General features: G+C 40.5%; 1 protein-coding gene and 1 pseudogene across 1 annotated transcript in view; one reads left to right on the top strand and one right to left on the bottom strand.

The window, feature by feature from the left end:
* Positions 1-15487, bottom strand: part of HTR2C (5-hydroxytryptamine receptor 2C) — a 176740-nt gene that overhangs the window by 70712 nt on the left and 90541 nt on the right. The gene's annotated exons all lie outside the window — the stretch shown is intronic.
* Positions 3227-15487, top strand: part of LOC132224564 (cyclin-G1-like) — a 32503-nt pseudogene continuing 20242 nt past the window's right edge.

A 15487-nucleotide genomic window follows, 5' to 3' on the forward strand; every position in this document is an offset into this window, starting at 1 on the left:
TAGAATTTCCAGTACAATGTTGAATGGGAGTAGGAAACAAAAGCAGGCATCCTCTCTTTTCCATTTTTAAATTTATTATTATTATTTTTACTTGTAGATCATTTTTTTTGCAAGGTACCTATTATTTTATTTATTTATTTACTTTTAAATTTATCTTTATCATTGAAAGTGTTACAGATTTCCCTTTTTTTTCCCATCGACCCATTCCACTTAAAACAAATTATTGATTGATTTTAGAGAAACAGAGAGAGAGAGAGAGAGAAACTTATTGTTCCATCTATTTATGCATTCGTTGGTTGCTTTCTGAGAGAGAGAGAGAGAGAGAGAGAGAGAGAGAGAGAGAGAGAGAGAGAGAAACTTATTGTTCCATCTATTTATGCATTCGTTGGTTGCTTTCTGTATGTGTCCTGGCCAGGGATTGAACCTGTAACCTTGGTGTATCAGGATGATGCTCCAACCAACTGAGCTACCTGGCCAGAGTCCTCTCTTTTTCTTGATCTCAAATATAAATCTTTCATTCCTTTATGATTGAGTAATATCTTAGCTGTGGGTTTTTCATCAATCCCCTTTATTATGGTGAGAAAGTTTCCTTTGTATTATTAGGTTGTTGAGTACTTTTAGCATGAAAGAGTGATATATTTTGTTAAATGCTTTCTCTGCATCAATTGAGATTATTGTGTTTTTAAAAATCTTTATTCTATTACTGTGATGCATTATGTTGATTTATTTTTGTATGTCAAACCATTCTTGCATTCCTGAGATAAATCACCTGGTCATGGTGTATATTATGATACTGCATTTAGTTGGCTAGTATTTTGTTTAAGATTTTTGCACCTATATTCATAAGTGATATTTGTTCATGCTTGCCATTTTCTGTAATGTCATTATCTGGCTTTAGTTTCTGGATAATCCTGGTCTCACAAAATGAATTACAAAGTGTTGCCTTATCTTCTATTTTGTAGAAATTGGAGAAAAAATGCTGTTAATTATTCTTTAAAATGTTTGGTAGAATTTGCCAGTGAAGCCCTCATTTCTGGGATTTCTTTGTTGGGCGGTTTCAATATCTTTATTATCAGTCTCATCAGATTCTCTATTTCTTCTTGAGTCACTTTTCATAGTTTATGTGTTTCTAGGATTTGTTGATTTTGTTCATGTTATCTGATTTATTGGAATACAATTATCCACTGTATTCTTTTTATAATTTTTTAAAAATATATTTTATTGATTTTTTTCAGAGAAGAAGGGAGAGGGATAGAAAGTCAGAAACATCGATGAGAGAGATCGATCAGCTGCCTCCTGCATGCCCCCCAGTGGGGACGTGCCTGCAACCAAGGTACATGCCCTTGACCGGAATCGACCCCAGCACCCTTGAGTCCGCAGGCCGATGCTCTATCCACTGTGCCAAACCGGTTCGGTTCTTTTTATAATTTTTTTTAACTTCTCTAGGGTTAGTAATAATGCCCCCTATTTCATCTATAATTTAATGATTTGCGTCTTCTCTTTTTTTTTCTTAATCACTCTAGTTAAAGATTTATGAAGTTTGTTGACTTTTCAAATAAACTACTTTTGGTCTTCTTAATTATATTTTTATTTTTTCTATTCTCTATTTTCTCTCTCTCCATTTTAATATTTAGCATTTCCTTTCTTTTGCTAGTTTGAGTTGTTTGTTCTTCTTTTCTAGTTTCTTGAAATCTAAATTTAGGCTACTTTCCTCTGAGCACTGTTTTTGCTACATTCTGTAAATTTTGGTATTAAGTTTTTATTTTGCTCTTCTCAAAATATTTTTTTGATTTCATTTGTAATTTCTTAGTTGATCCATTGATTGTTTAATAGTGTGGTGTTTAATTTTCACATATTTATGAATTTGTCAGTCTTCTTTATTGATTTCTACTTTAATTCCATTGTGGAGAAGATACTTTGAAGGATAATAATATTTTAAATTTTTGATGTTTTTTTTTGAGGCCTGATATGTGGTCTATTCCAGAGAATGTTGCATGTGCACTTGAAAAAAATGACTTGTCTGTAGTTGCTGAATGGGGTCTTTTATATTTGTCTGTTAGAATTAGTTGCTTTATAGTATTGTTCAAGTCCTCTATTTCAATATACTAGAGGCCTGGTGCACAAAATTTGTGCACTCGGCGGGGGGGGGGTGGGGTCCCTCAGCCCGGCCTGTGCCCTCTTGCAGTCTGGGATCCCTTGGGGGATGACCACCTGCTGTTTTAGGCCTGCTTCCTGGGGGATTGGGCCTAAGCTGACAATCAGACATCCCTCTGGCAGCCCAGGAGCCCTGGGGGGGATGTTCATTTGCCAGCGGGGAGCAGGCCTCAGCTGCAGTCGGACATCCTTAGCTCTGCTGAGGAGGCGGGAGAGGCTCCCACCACCACTGCTGTACTGATAGCTGGCAGCCGTCAGCCTGGCTTGTGGCTGAGCAGAGCTCCCCCTGTGGGAGAGTACAGACCACCAGGGGGCAGCTCCTGCATTGAACGTCTGCCCCCTGGTGGTCAGTGTGTGTCATAGTGACCAGTCATTCCCAGTCTTTCTGCTGTTAGGGTCAGTTTGCATATTACCCTTTTATTATATAGGATAATGTCTTTGTTTCTCATAACAATTTTTGTCTTAAGTTCTATTTTGTTTGAACTATAACCACCCAGCTCATTCTGGTTACTATTTGCATGGAATATCTTTTCATTCTTTTACTTTCAACATATTTATAATTTTGGATCTAAAATGACTCTCTATTGACAGTACATAGAGGAAGAATTTTAAAAATTCATTCTGACATAATATATTTTTACCCATTCTGCCAATCTCAGCCTTTTAACTGGAAAGTGTAATGCATTCACATTTAAAATCATTACAGTTAAGAAAAGACTTATTCTATCATTTCTTGTTTTCTATATGATTCATAATACTTTCCTCATAAATTCCTTTGTTACTACCTTCATTTATGATAAATTGATTTTTATGGTGTGCCTTTTACTTTTCTACTTGTTTATTATTTTGTACATTATTTTGATTTTTCACCCTTGGGCTACCAGACTGCTTTTTGAATCAAAAATCAGAATGAGATCTTGAAGTTACTAGAAGCAGTCTGGGAGCCCAAGGAAGTATCAGTCATCCATTGTAGAGGACATTAAAAGGAAAAGACTCAGTGTCAGAAGGGAACAGTCGCGCAGATGCAGTGGCAAGGCTATCTGCTAAGGAGCGGACAGTAGCTTCATGGACCATGCGGGTTCCTGAATTACCTGAACTTCTGAAATACACCCCTCAAGAAGAAGAACAGGGCCAACAAGAAGGGGGTAAAAGGACGAAGGAAGGTTGGTGGATATTCCCAGATCATAGGGTCTACATTCCAGAACAGTTAGCTCATAGAGCAGTCCTCCAGCAGCATGAACTTGCCCATTTAGGGAAGATGGCTCTAGAAGCCTTGTTAAGCAGATACTATCTAATTGCCCATCTCCCCTCCTTATGTGCCTCAATCTCTCAGCTGTTGCCTCCTCTGTACACAGAACAATTCAAGGCAGGATCCTGTAGGACCGATAGCAATTCAGCGTTGTGGGCAGGCTCCTTTTGAATATCTAGAGATAGACTTTACAGAAATAGGGCCTAGTAGAGGAAATAAATACCTTTACTTTTTGTCTGCACCTTTTCAGGCTGGGTTGAGGCATATCCTACCAGCACAGAGAAGGCGAGAGAAGTCACTAAGGCATTACTGAAGGACATAATTCCGTGGTATGGAATGCCATTAACCATAGGGTCAGATAATGGCCCAGCAGGTAGCTAAGGCCTTAGGAATTAAGTGGAACTTACATACAGCCTACAGGCCCCAGAGTTCAGGGAAAGTAGAACGCATGAACTGGGCTCTCAAGCAGGCTATGGCTAAGCTATGCCAGGAGACAAGCCTACCCTGGACAGGTATCTTACCACTTATGCTCCTGCGGGTGCACTGTACCCTAAAAGCCAGGGTAGGGTTCTCTCCATTTAAAATTCTATATGGAAAGCCCTCTCCCTTAATTCAGCCAAAGGGAGATTTGTGGGAAATAAGGCACTTAGAAATTCAGAAACAGCTACAAGGACTTTGGAAAACTATCCTTTAAGTCCATAGATGGGTTACTGATCAATTGTCCATCTCTCCAGGAACAGCTGTGCACCCTCACAAGCCTGAGGACCAGGTTTGGGTAAAATATTGGAAAATGGAACCCCTTAAGCCAACCTGGAAGGGACCTTATCCAGTCATACTAACCACCCCCTCAGCTCTCAAGTTGCAGGACTGAACACTCAGATCCACCACTCCTGGGTAAAAGCAGCCCACCAGCTAGACAATCAGCATCCAGAGTGGGGTGACCTCTGACCTGAACCACTCCCTGCGGATCATCTTCAAGAAGATGGTGGATCCAACTGACCGACCTGAATCTCCTTATCTCCTCCTATCTGGATAATTATTGTTTTTGTTTTTTTTCTAACAGTTTTATTCTATCTTCATACAAGTGTCACCAGAACCCCAGACTGGTACTGGAGGAAAACTTCTCTGCCCTTGCTACTCCAACCACTCCCTTGGGGAAGATGGGGAAGACTCAGAATACTGAACCCCCTTTTTCATCTCCACCCTTCAGCAGGAAGTAGCTAGAGTGGTCGTTGACCTTGTCCCCAATTCCTGAGTCTTTTGTAATCCCCAAGGCTATGAATAGCTTGTGGAACACGAGGGGGAAATGAAAAGAAAAATAGGGTGTGCTTGCAACCTAGTTCAGTATCTGGTTAAAACTGTAATCTTACTTCCCCACTCTGACTGACTTGGGCAGAGCTACAGAGCCTAACCCCAGGGCCCTGCCACAGCTGACTTGGGCAGAGCTGCAAAGCATGCCCCCAAGGCCCCACCAAGACTGACTTGGGCAGAGCTGTGGAGAACCTCAGGGGCCTGCTACAGGAGGAGATATATAGGTCAGAGCCTCTCCATGAGTTCATTTCAGGCTTTGAATCCAGAATTCCCCTAGACTAACAGATCTGCTAAATAAAGGATAAACTTTCCTCCCTCAGAGTGCTGGCTGATCATTCTCCTGTGCATTCTGCCACAACAATACCAAGCCAGTTTCAATAGTATACCTTTCTCTCTATTATTGTCACAAATTACATCTTTAAACATTGTGTGCTCATTAACATAGACATATATATTATTTTATGTACTTGCTTTTTATATAACACTAGAGGCCCGGTGCACGAAAATTTGTGCACTCGGGGGGAGGGGGGTCCCTCAGACCGGCCTGTGCCCTCTCGTCGTCTGAGACCCCTCAGGAGATAACGACCTGCCAGCTTAGGCCTGATCCCGGGTGGCAGAGGGCAGGCCCAATCCCTAGGTGCAGCCCCTGGTCGGGTTCAGAGCAGGGCTGATTGGGAAGTTGGGGTACCGCCCCCTGTCATGCACAGAACAGGGTGGATCGGGAGGTTGTGATGTCACCTTCAGGCACACTCAGGGTAGGGCTGATTGGGGGGTTGGGGCACCGACCCCTGTCACGCACAGAGCAGGGCCAATCAGGGGTTTGGGGCGCTGCCCCCTGTCACTCACAGAGCAGGGCCAATCAGGGGGTTGGGGAGCTCCCCCCTGTCACACACAGAGCAGGGCCCATCAGGGAGTTGGGGAGCTCCCCCCTGTCACACACAAAGCAGTGCAGATCAGGGGGTTGGGGCGCCACACCCTATCACACTCAGGGCAGGGCCAATGGGGGGGGTTATGGCTCTACCCCATCACACACAGAGCAGGGCCCATGGGGGGGGGTTGGGGCGCTCCCCCCTATCAGGCACAGTGCAGGGCTGATCAGGGGGTTTGGGCGCTGCCCCCTGTCACGCTGATCCCGGTGCTGGGAGGCATATTACCCTTTTACTATATAGGATAGAGGCCTGGTGCATGGGTGGGGGCCCGCTGGTTTGCCCTGAAGGGTGTCCTGGATCAGGGTGGGGGTCCTGCTTGGATGCTTGGCCAGCCTGGATGAGGGGATGATTGCTGTTTGCAGCTGGTCACACACCCTTCAGGGTGGGGGTCCCCACTGGGGTGTGTGGCCAGTCTGGGTGAGGAGCTGAGGGCTGTTTTCAGGCTGGCAGGTGAATGAAGCTCCCAACCGCTCCTTTTTTTTTTTTTTATTCTGGGCCAGCTTTAGCTCTGAGGCTTGGCTCCAGCTCTAAAGCCTCCACTGATGAAAGCAGGTATCTGGTTTGTTTGGGTTCTATAATCGAAACACTGTTTCAACTCCAGCTCTGAGATCCTGGGGTTTTGTTTAGCTTCTATATTTGTGGTTTTTTTTGTGTGTTTTTTTTATCTTTTTTTTTTTTTATTGCTTAAAGTATTACAAAGGGTATTACATATGTATCCATTTTATCCCCCCGCCCTAGATTAGCTTCTATATTTGTAACAATGTTTCAAACTGCAAGCTCAGAGGCCGGCTCAGAATGCCAGGTGGGGAATGTTGGTTTCCTCCGTCACTGAAGCAAGCAAGCCTCATGTTCGCTTCAAGCTGCCTGGCTGCTGGCTGCCATCTTGGCTCGCAGTTAATTTTCATATCGCCCTGATTAGCCAATGGGAAGGGTAGCGAATGTACGGCTAATTACCATGTTTCTCTTTTATTATATAGGACTAGAGGCCCAGTGCATGAATTCATGCATGGGTGGGGTCCCTCTGCCTGGCCTGTGATCAGGGCCCATTGTGGGTGGGGCCGGCCAGCTGAGGGCGGGGATCTCAGGAGGTTGGCCCCAGCAGCAAGCTAGCCAATGGGCAATTCCATGAGGGATCAGGCTTCCTCCTCCCTCCTGGGTCCAGGGTACGGGTGAACCAGATTCAGAGCTGTCAGGACCCGAGCAGCAAAGTCTAGTCAGTGCACGTCATAGCTACCGGCCAGTCATCTGGTCGTTCTGTTCATCCCAGTCGTTCAGTTGTAATTGTCGCTTAGGCTTTTATATGTATATAGATATTAAAGCAGAAGAAGAGTAACAAACCAATAGTATAAATATACTGGATTTTATATTTATCTAAGTAGCTATATTTTTGTTTATTTCTTCATATGCCTTTGAGTTACTGTCTAATATCCTTTCATTTCCTTCTGATGGACTCCTTTTAGCATTTCTTGTAGGACAGGTATACTAGTGATGAAATTCCTCAGTTATTATTTACCAAGGAATTCTTTTTTAAAATTAAAATATATTTGATATACAATATTATGTAAATTTAAGGTGTATAATTTGTTAATTTGATATATGCTTATGATTGCCATTGTAGTGATAATGAACACCTCTATCACATTACCTAATTATACTTTCTTTTTTTAAAAAATATATTTTATTGCTTTTTTACAGAGAGGAAGAAAGAGGGATAGAGAATTAGAAACATCGATGAGAGAGAAACATCGATCAGCTGCCTCCTGCACACCCCCTACTGGGGATGTGCCCGCAACTAAGGTATATGCCCTTGACAGGAATTGAACCTGGGACCCTTCAGTCTGCAAGCAGATGCTCTATCCACTGAGCCAAACCAGTTAGTGCTAATTATACTTTCTTTTTTGTACTTAGAATAAATAAGTTTTGTTTTAATTTATTAATAAGTTTGATGATTATAATACAACTAGAGGCCCAGTGCACAAAAATTTGTGCACTCAGGGGGATCCCTCAGCCCAGACTGTGCCCTTTCACAGTCTGGGCCCCCTCGGGGGATGTCCACCTGCTGGCTTAGGCCCACTCCCCAGGTTATAGGGCCTAAGCTGGCATTCAGACATCCTGCTGGCAGCCTGGGAGCCATCGGGGGATGTCCACTTGCCAGAGGGGAGCAGGCCTAAGCTGTAGTCAGACATCCTTAGTGCTGCTGAAGATGTAGGAGAGGTTCCCTGCCACCACCGCTATGCTGGCAGCCATCAGCCTGACTTGTGGCTGAGCAGAGCTCCTCCTGTGGGAGTGCACTGTCCACCAGGGGGCATCTCCTGCATTGATCATCTGCCCCCTGGTGGTCAGTGTGTGTCATGGTGACCAGTCATTCCCAGTCATTCTGCTGTTAGGGTCAATTTGCATATTACCCTTTTATTTTATAGGATAGAGGCCTGGTGCACAGGTGGGAGCCAGCTGGTTTGCCCTGAAGGGTGATCTGGATCAGGGTGGGGGTCCCGCTGGGGTGGCTGATGGCTATTTTCAGGCTGGCCAGGCCCTGCAGTGGGGACCCTCACCCCATGTGGGTGTGGCCAGCCTGGGCTAGGGGATGAGGGCTGTTTGCAGGCTGGCCACAGCCCCTTCAGGGTAGGGGGGTCCTGCTGGAGTGCCTGGCCAGCCTGGGTGAGGGGCTGAGGGCCGTTTTCAGACTAGCCACACTCCCTTCAAGGTGGGGATCCCTACTGGAGTGCCTGGCCAGCCTGGGTGAGGGGCTGAGGGCAGTTTTCAGACTGGCCACACCCCCTTCAGGGTGGGAGGGTCCCGCTGGAGTCCCTGGCCAGCCTGCAAACAACCATCAGCCCCTCACCCAAGCTCCCAGCGTCTCCTTTTTTTCTTTTTTTTTTTCAGCGCCTCCTTGAACAGAGGCCAGGGCGGGCTGGAAGCAGGTATCTGGGATTTATTTATCTTCTATAATTGAAACTTTGTAGCCTTGAGCAGAGCCCTGGGCCGACCGGGGGAGGTGGGAAGCTTGGCTTCCTCCATCGCCGAGGAAAACCCAAGCCTCCTGCTCACTCCAGCTTCATGGCCGTCACCATCTTAGTTGGGTTGATTTGCATACTCGCTCCTGATTGGTTTGTGGGCGTGGCTTGTGGGTGTAGTGGAGTGATGGTTAATTTGCATGTTTCTCTTTTGTTAGTTTAGATATTACTGTCTTTATTAAGTATACTGTCCATTAAATCTCAATTTCAACTTTTTTTGCTTTGTCTGTTAAACACTTTAAATATATCATCCTACTGCCTTCTGGCCTGAGTGGTTTCTAATTAGAAAATTCATTATTAATCTTGTTAAAGAGCCCTTGTAATTTTGATTATAATGTGTTTTGGTCTGGATCTCTTGGAGTAATTTGTGCTTAGAGTTCTCTGAGCTTCTTAGATGTGGAGATTCATATGGCCATTATTTCTTTAAATATTCTTCCTTCCCTTTTCTTTTTCTCCTCTCCTTTGGATACTCCCATCATGTGTATGTCAGTAACTTGATAGTGTCTCATAGGTGCTGTTGATTTTTCTTCATTCTTTTTCTCTTTCTGTTCCTCAGATGGGATAATCTCAATTGATTTATCTTTAAGTTCTCTTAATCTTCCTTCTGTCTGCTCAATTCTGTTGCTGAAGCAATTTAGTGAACTTTGCAGTTTAATTATTGTACTTTTCAGCCCTCAAATTTCTATTTAATTACTTTTTATAATTTCTGGTCCTTTATTGGTATTCTTTATTTGTTGAGACATTGTCCTCTGGTTTTCTTTAGTTCTTTGTCCACGTGGCAACTTTGGAAACCAGATTTATCCCTCTTTGTGGGTTAATTTTGTTTGTCTATTTAGTGACTTTTCTAAACTACTTTTGTGAAGTCCTGTGTGGTCACTGAAATCAGTGTTCTATCAGCTTAATGGTTATATTGACAGAGTTTTCATAAACACCTACAGGCAAAGCAAGAAAAATACACTCTAAGTTTTAGCAGATTGATTCTGTAAGGGAGCCCTCTTTCAATGATGATGAGGTTGTTTATAAGTTTGTGTTATCTTTGCATTTAGGCTTGCACAGAGGCTCAAAAGCTGAAGGTCAGCTCAAACACATGTGAAAGAATAATGCCTTTTCAGGCTTTCTATAGATATGCATCAAGCATGTATGTGGCCTTCTCCATTCCTTGGTACACATGAATGCCTTAAAAATAAAGTCTTATTTCTCAAAATATCTCATTTTCCAACCTTTTCTTTCCCAGGTCATTAAGCCTGTCCCTTGTTTGTCTAATCCATGATTTCTTGTCTCAGTCTGATACAGATAATTCTTAAACCTTTAAATTTTTCTGGCAAACCCCACCCAAAATATCACTTCAGATCTAGGAATATTCCAAATCAGGCAAAACAAAAGTAAGTTCTTATGCCCGTACATTAGGGACTGATCAGAGAAGTCTAAAACACAAGCACAAGTCTTTAATAATAATTATTCCATCTGGCACTAATAACCTGACTAGGAGTGTAGACTGTCATCCTACAATCAGCTGCTGATCTGGAGGTTGGGATATGTATGGTAGCCAGGCAACTGGAAATTCCACAGTGTTCTCTTACTACAAATAAGCTGCTTATTTCTTCACCAAGCCTTCTCTTGTTTGTATTAAATTTTTGTCTAGATTTCATAGTTTTGTAACATCTATGACCATTTTGCCAGGTCATCTAGAATACAGATGTGTCCTCTCATATAAAGTAATAATTCCTTAATTTACCTTACATTATTCATTTGTTCATTATGTGCTAGACATTATTTTAGTTGCTATAAATAAAGATTCATAAGTGGCAAAAAGTCTTGTACCTACTTTTCCAGCTACTAGCTGAATTCCTACTTGTATTTTGATGGTGATCTTTGGTGCGGAATTTCTGAATCTGAGTTAGTGTCAAGATCAACAGAATACTATAAATAAGTTGTTTTTAGTATTGATGTTCTTAATGAAAATGTTCAGATACAAGTGGTGTTTCATAGTGCTAAAGTTTTCACACTAGAGAATCCTTGCAGGTCTAAAGTTTCTGTAATGACATTGGCATCCAGGATTTAGCAACCAATCAGGCAAAAAGTCAAGTTTTTTTTTTTTATCCATTCTTTACTGAATTGTTTCATAATGTGTTTTATTCTAGTCTGTTGGAGTTGTTAGTGAGAAATATCTTAGATACTGGGCTCTGCTCCTATGACAATCTTGGTAGGCATTATTACTTTATAGAATAACCAATGCAGAATATTATTTTCTTTGAAATGTAAGAGAAAGGAAGTAGATATTTAGATGTGGGAATATTTGGGATGACCAGCATCCTTCTTTTCAGATATTTTTGGTTTCTTTAGTAAAGACATATGTGAAGATATAGGCGGATTAACTGGTATATCATGATCTAAAGGACTTTCTTGATAATGAGGCAGCACTGATCAAACCACCCTACTTTAAAGCTGATCATTATTTTGAATTAGTAAGAGATCTTGTAAGACTGATTATTTTTTTCATTTTAGGGGCCCATCCCTTCATTAATACTGCTGTTTTGTTTGGATGAATCCCAAACTTTTACTGGGATATAATGTTTTTATAGATGTCTACCCTAGAGACAAATTTTATTTTTCATTTTTATAGCTGGTGCTGCTTTAGTCTATATGAGTTATTCATGCATGTTTGAATGACGGGCTGTTCTTAGATAAATCATTAGAATTAATATTTATACTGCTTGTTACTTTAAAAAATATATTTTCGCTTGTTTTCATAGCTTACTGTGGAATTTATTATTTATTTATCTATCTATCTATTTATTTATTTAAATCTTTATTGTTGAAAGTATTATATAGGTACTCCTTTCCCCCCATTTATTGATTTCAGATAGGAAGGAAGAGGGAGACATAGAAACACTAATGATGAGAGAATCATTGATTGGTTGCCTTCTGCACACCCCTGACAGGGAATTGATCCCTGACCTACTGGTTCATAGGTCAATGCTCAACCATTGAGCTACATCAGCTGGAATATACTCCTTGTTATTATTGAGCTTCATGAATCTATAAACTTATGGCTTTCACCAAATTTGAGGAATTTTTAATCCTTTTCCCCCCCAAATAGTTTTTGCCCCCATTCTTCCTCTTTTCCCCATATAACTCTCCAATTAGATGTATGGTAGAATGTTGAATATTGTTTCACATATTCCACAGAGTGCATTTTTTCTTTCTTAGTATATTTTTACCCCTAATCTTGATTTTGTATAAATTTTATTTATCTATCTTCAGCTGTATTGGCTAGTTTCTTTATCTTCATTATACTGTTAAGCTTATCCAGGGAATTTTTTAAATTTCAGGTACTGTTTTTCAGTTTTAAAATTTCCATTTTATTTTTGTTTTGTTAATCCTCACCTGAAGATGTTTTTTCCATTGATTTTTTTAAAGAAAGAGTGCAAAGGAGGGGGAGGGAGAGAGAGAACAATCAGTGTGAGAAAGACACATCAATTGGTTGCCTTTCGCACACACCCCAACTGGGGCCAGGGAATGAACATGCAACCCAGGTATCTGCCCATGACTGGGGATCAAACCTGCAACCCTTTGGTGTGCAGGCTGATGGTCTACCACTGAACTACACTGACCAGGGCTCCATTCTATTATTTTCATTTTTATTTTCTTGTGAGGTTTCTCATTTTCAATCTTTATGAGTATATTTTCCTTTGTTTCATTGAACATAAATACAATAGTAGCAATAAAATCTTTGTGAATTTCAACATCTGAGTGTTCTCAGGCTAGGTCTCTATTGACAAGTTAGTGTATGTGTCTGTGCATGTTTGTGAATGAATTACATTTCCCTCTTTCTTTTTATAGTAAGAAATTTTAGATGTTACCTAAACATTGTGAAGGTTATATTGTTAAAATGTATTTTGTTATATTTCTCTGAATAGTGTTGGAGTTTTTGTTCTTCTGGCCATTAGCTTGATTGGACTCAAACTTTAATCTCTGTCTCTTAGACTGCACCTCAAAAGTCAGTTCAGCACATTTATATTTTCTTAGGCTACTTGAAGTATTTCCAAGATATGCATAGTTCAGAGGTCAGCTAGAGATTTAAGCAGAGGTTATGGTTTCCCAGAGAAGAATTTGTAGTTTTCTCTATTTATATCTATCCTTTCCTAGATGTTCCCTTGCTTTCCAGTTTTGAGATTACTTCAAACTCTGTCCTCACTTTCTTTGAGCTACAAAAATTGCATATTTCTTTGTCCTTCTTTCCTTCTTTTCTCCTTTCCTTCTTTTCTCCTTTCTTTCTTTCTTTCTTTCTTTCTTTCTTTCTTTCTTTCTTTCTTTCTTTCTTTCTTTCTTTCTTTCTTTCTTTCTTTCTTCCTTCCTTCCTTCCTTCCTTCCTTCCTTCCTTCCTTCATTCCTTCCTTTCTTCCTTTCTTTTCTTTCTTCACTCTCTCTCTCTCTTCCTTTGGAGTTTTAGCCACCTGACATGGTATGGACTACAACTTCCTCTTAGCCTCTATATCTTGAAAGTTGAAAACTCAGCCAGTGTCTTTCCCTTCTTCTAAGTCTTGAAACCTCTAAGAATCTCTGTTGTTGTTCTGTGATTGTTTGTTTTTTTTTTTCCTTTATCTTCACATAGCTGCTTTTGTATTTTGTTTAGAGTTGACAGTTTTTACCTACTAGAAGGTTGGTTCAATAGAAGTTTATTTGGCCATATCAGAAGTAGAACTACCAACCATTAGAATGCAAACAGTGAATTAAAGAAAGAATATATATTATTAGATATTCTTCTAAACTAAAATGATTATGAATGCTCATTTATGTCCATCATTTTCTTATAATCTCCTCAGATTGTATCCACCATGGGATTGATTGTGTTGAGAGTTTTGGTATTTTTTACTTGTTGCGCTTACATAAATTACTTTCCCCATTGTGCTTTCAATGTGTATGTGCCACCTAATTGACATTATGTGAAAATATTTTTTTGCCATAACCACTATAATGTAAAATCCATTAGGTCAGTTATTGTTGCCTGATATATATATTAGAGGCCCAGTGCAAGAAATTTGTGCATGGGTAGGGTCCCTAGCAGCTGTCGGCTGCCAGCTGCCAGCTGGGTCCTCCCTTCCCTGGCTGCTGGTGGTCAGCGCACATCATGGCGAGCAACGGAACTCCTGGTCAGTTGAACTCCTGAGGGATATATATATATATATATATATATATATATATATATATATATAATTGGTAGTGAATATTGCTTTTTTATCCTATCTAATAAAAGAGTAATATGCAAATTAACCATCACTCCAACACAAAGATGGCGGCACCCATAGCCACAAGATGGAGGCACCCAGTCCTCCTCTCAGCCCTGCTGGAGTCCTCCAATCCCACGGGCCAGCCACTGAGAGCAGGGCCTGCTTGGCCACCACTGGAGGTGACCCAGTAGCAGCCAACGGGCCTCACAGACAGCAGAGAATCACGGGGAGCAGGCCTAAGCCATCGGTAGGACATCCCCTGAGGGATCCTGGATTGGAGAGGGTGCAGGTCGGGCTGAGGGATCCCCCCGCCTCCATGCACAAATTTCATGCACCAGACCTCATATATATATATATATATATATATATATATATATATATATATATATATAAAATTTACCATTTCATCCAAAATGTTTAGTTCAATACATGGCCCAAAGTAGGTACTCAATAAATGCTTCAATAAATACTTGTTAAATGTATAAAAGAATATCCCCATTGAATAGATCAGAACATCACCCTAAACCCAAATTCACCATACACCAATGTATATTCATATTTGGGTACATATTCATTCTGAAAATCTATATGCTATCTGGTCAGTTCTTAGTAGTTACATGTTTAATAATGGCAAAAAATGGCAATAGCTATTCTGCAGTACTTGTTTTGTGCCAAATACAGTGTCAGGTACATTTATTGAGTACCTACTTTTTATTCTATTTTACACAACCAAAAATTCTGCAATGTAGGTTCTATTGTCTTACAGTGTGATGAAAATGTATCTCAGAAAGTCTTAGATTTGTTCAAGTCTACAGTATGAGTAAAGAATCTTGGTACAAATCTGACGTTTCCCCCCTCAACATGAAGCTACCTCCTATCATCATAAATTATTTCTTATTAGATAATGAACATAATTTCTTTAGCAATAGAGAACTACATTCCTTGTAAAGAGATTTATCTAAGACGTCTACTTCTAAATATACATGATAGAAAAATCCAAAGGCAAAGTCAATGAACAAGCACTTGAAGCAAAACTAGCCCCAAAATATCTATATCAAAATAAATTAAATCATTACTTTCTAGATTAACTTCATAATCAAGAATAATTATAAAAAATACTTTCTCTGAATTTCTGTAAGTCAAATTTTCTCAAATGCGACTGATCATAAGTATCAACTGAGATTCTTATTAAAAATATTCTCTCCTGGGCCTCACTACACACCTATTAATTTAAAATATTTAGTATTTAATGAAAATTTAATGTTTTTACATTTGTCTTTTTAAAAATGCAAATAGATTTTTCAAGTTATTTCAATGCAATTAAAGTGTATTTTCTTTTTTTTTGTATTGTATTCTTTATTTTTTTGTGTGCAGTGTCATACACATGGTAGAGATTCCACAATGTATGCTGAATTGATTCAAAGTACAATGTGTAGCAACAATATATGTAGAAGTTGTTCATAGAAGGGAGAGATCACCAAGAGCTGGGGTTGGCAGGAAAGGCTTTCCAAAGAAGATGGAACCCTCTCCCCTCCTCTTAGCCCTGCCTGGAACCTCAGCTTCCTCTCCACCTGAGTCCTCTCCTGGTCCTACTTCTTT

Source organism: Myotis daubentonii, chromosome X (assembly GCF_963259705.1).
Source record: "Myotis daubentonii chromosome X, mMyoDau2.1, whole genome shotgun sequence".
Taxonomy (NCBI): domain Eukaryota; kingdom Metazoa; phylum Chordata; class Mammalia; order Chiroptera; family Vespertilionidae; genus Myotis; species Myotis daubentonii.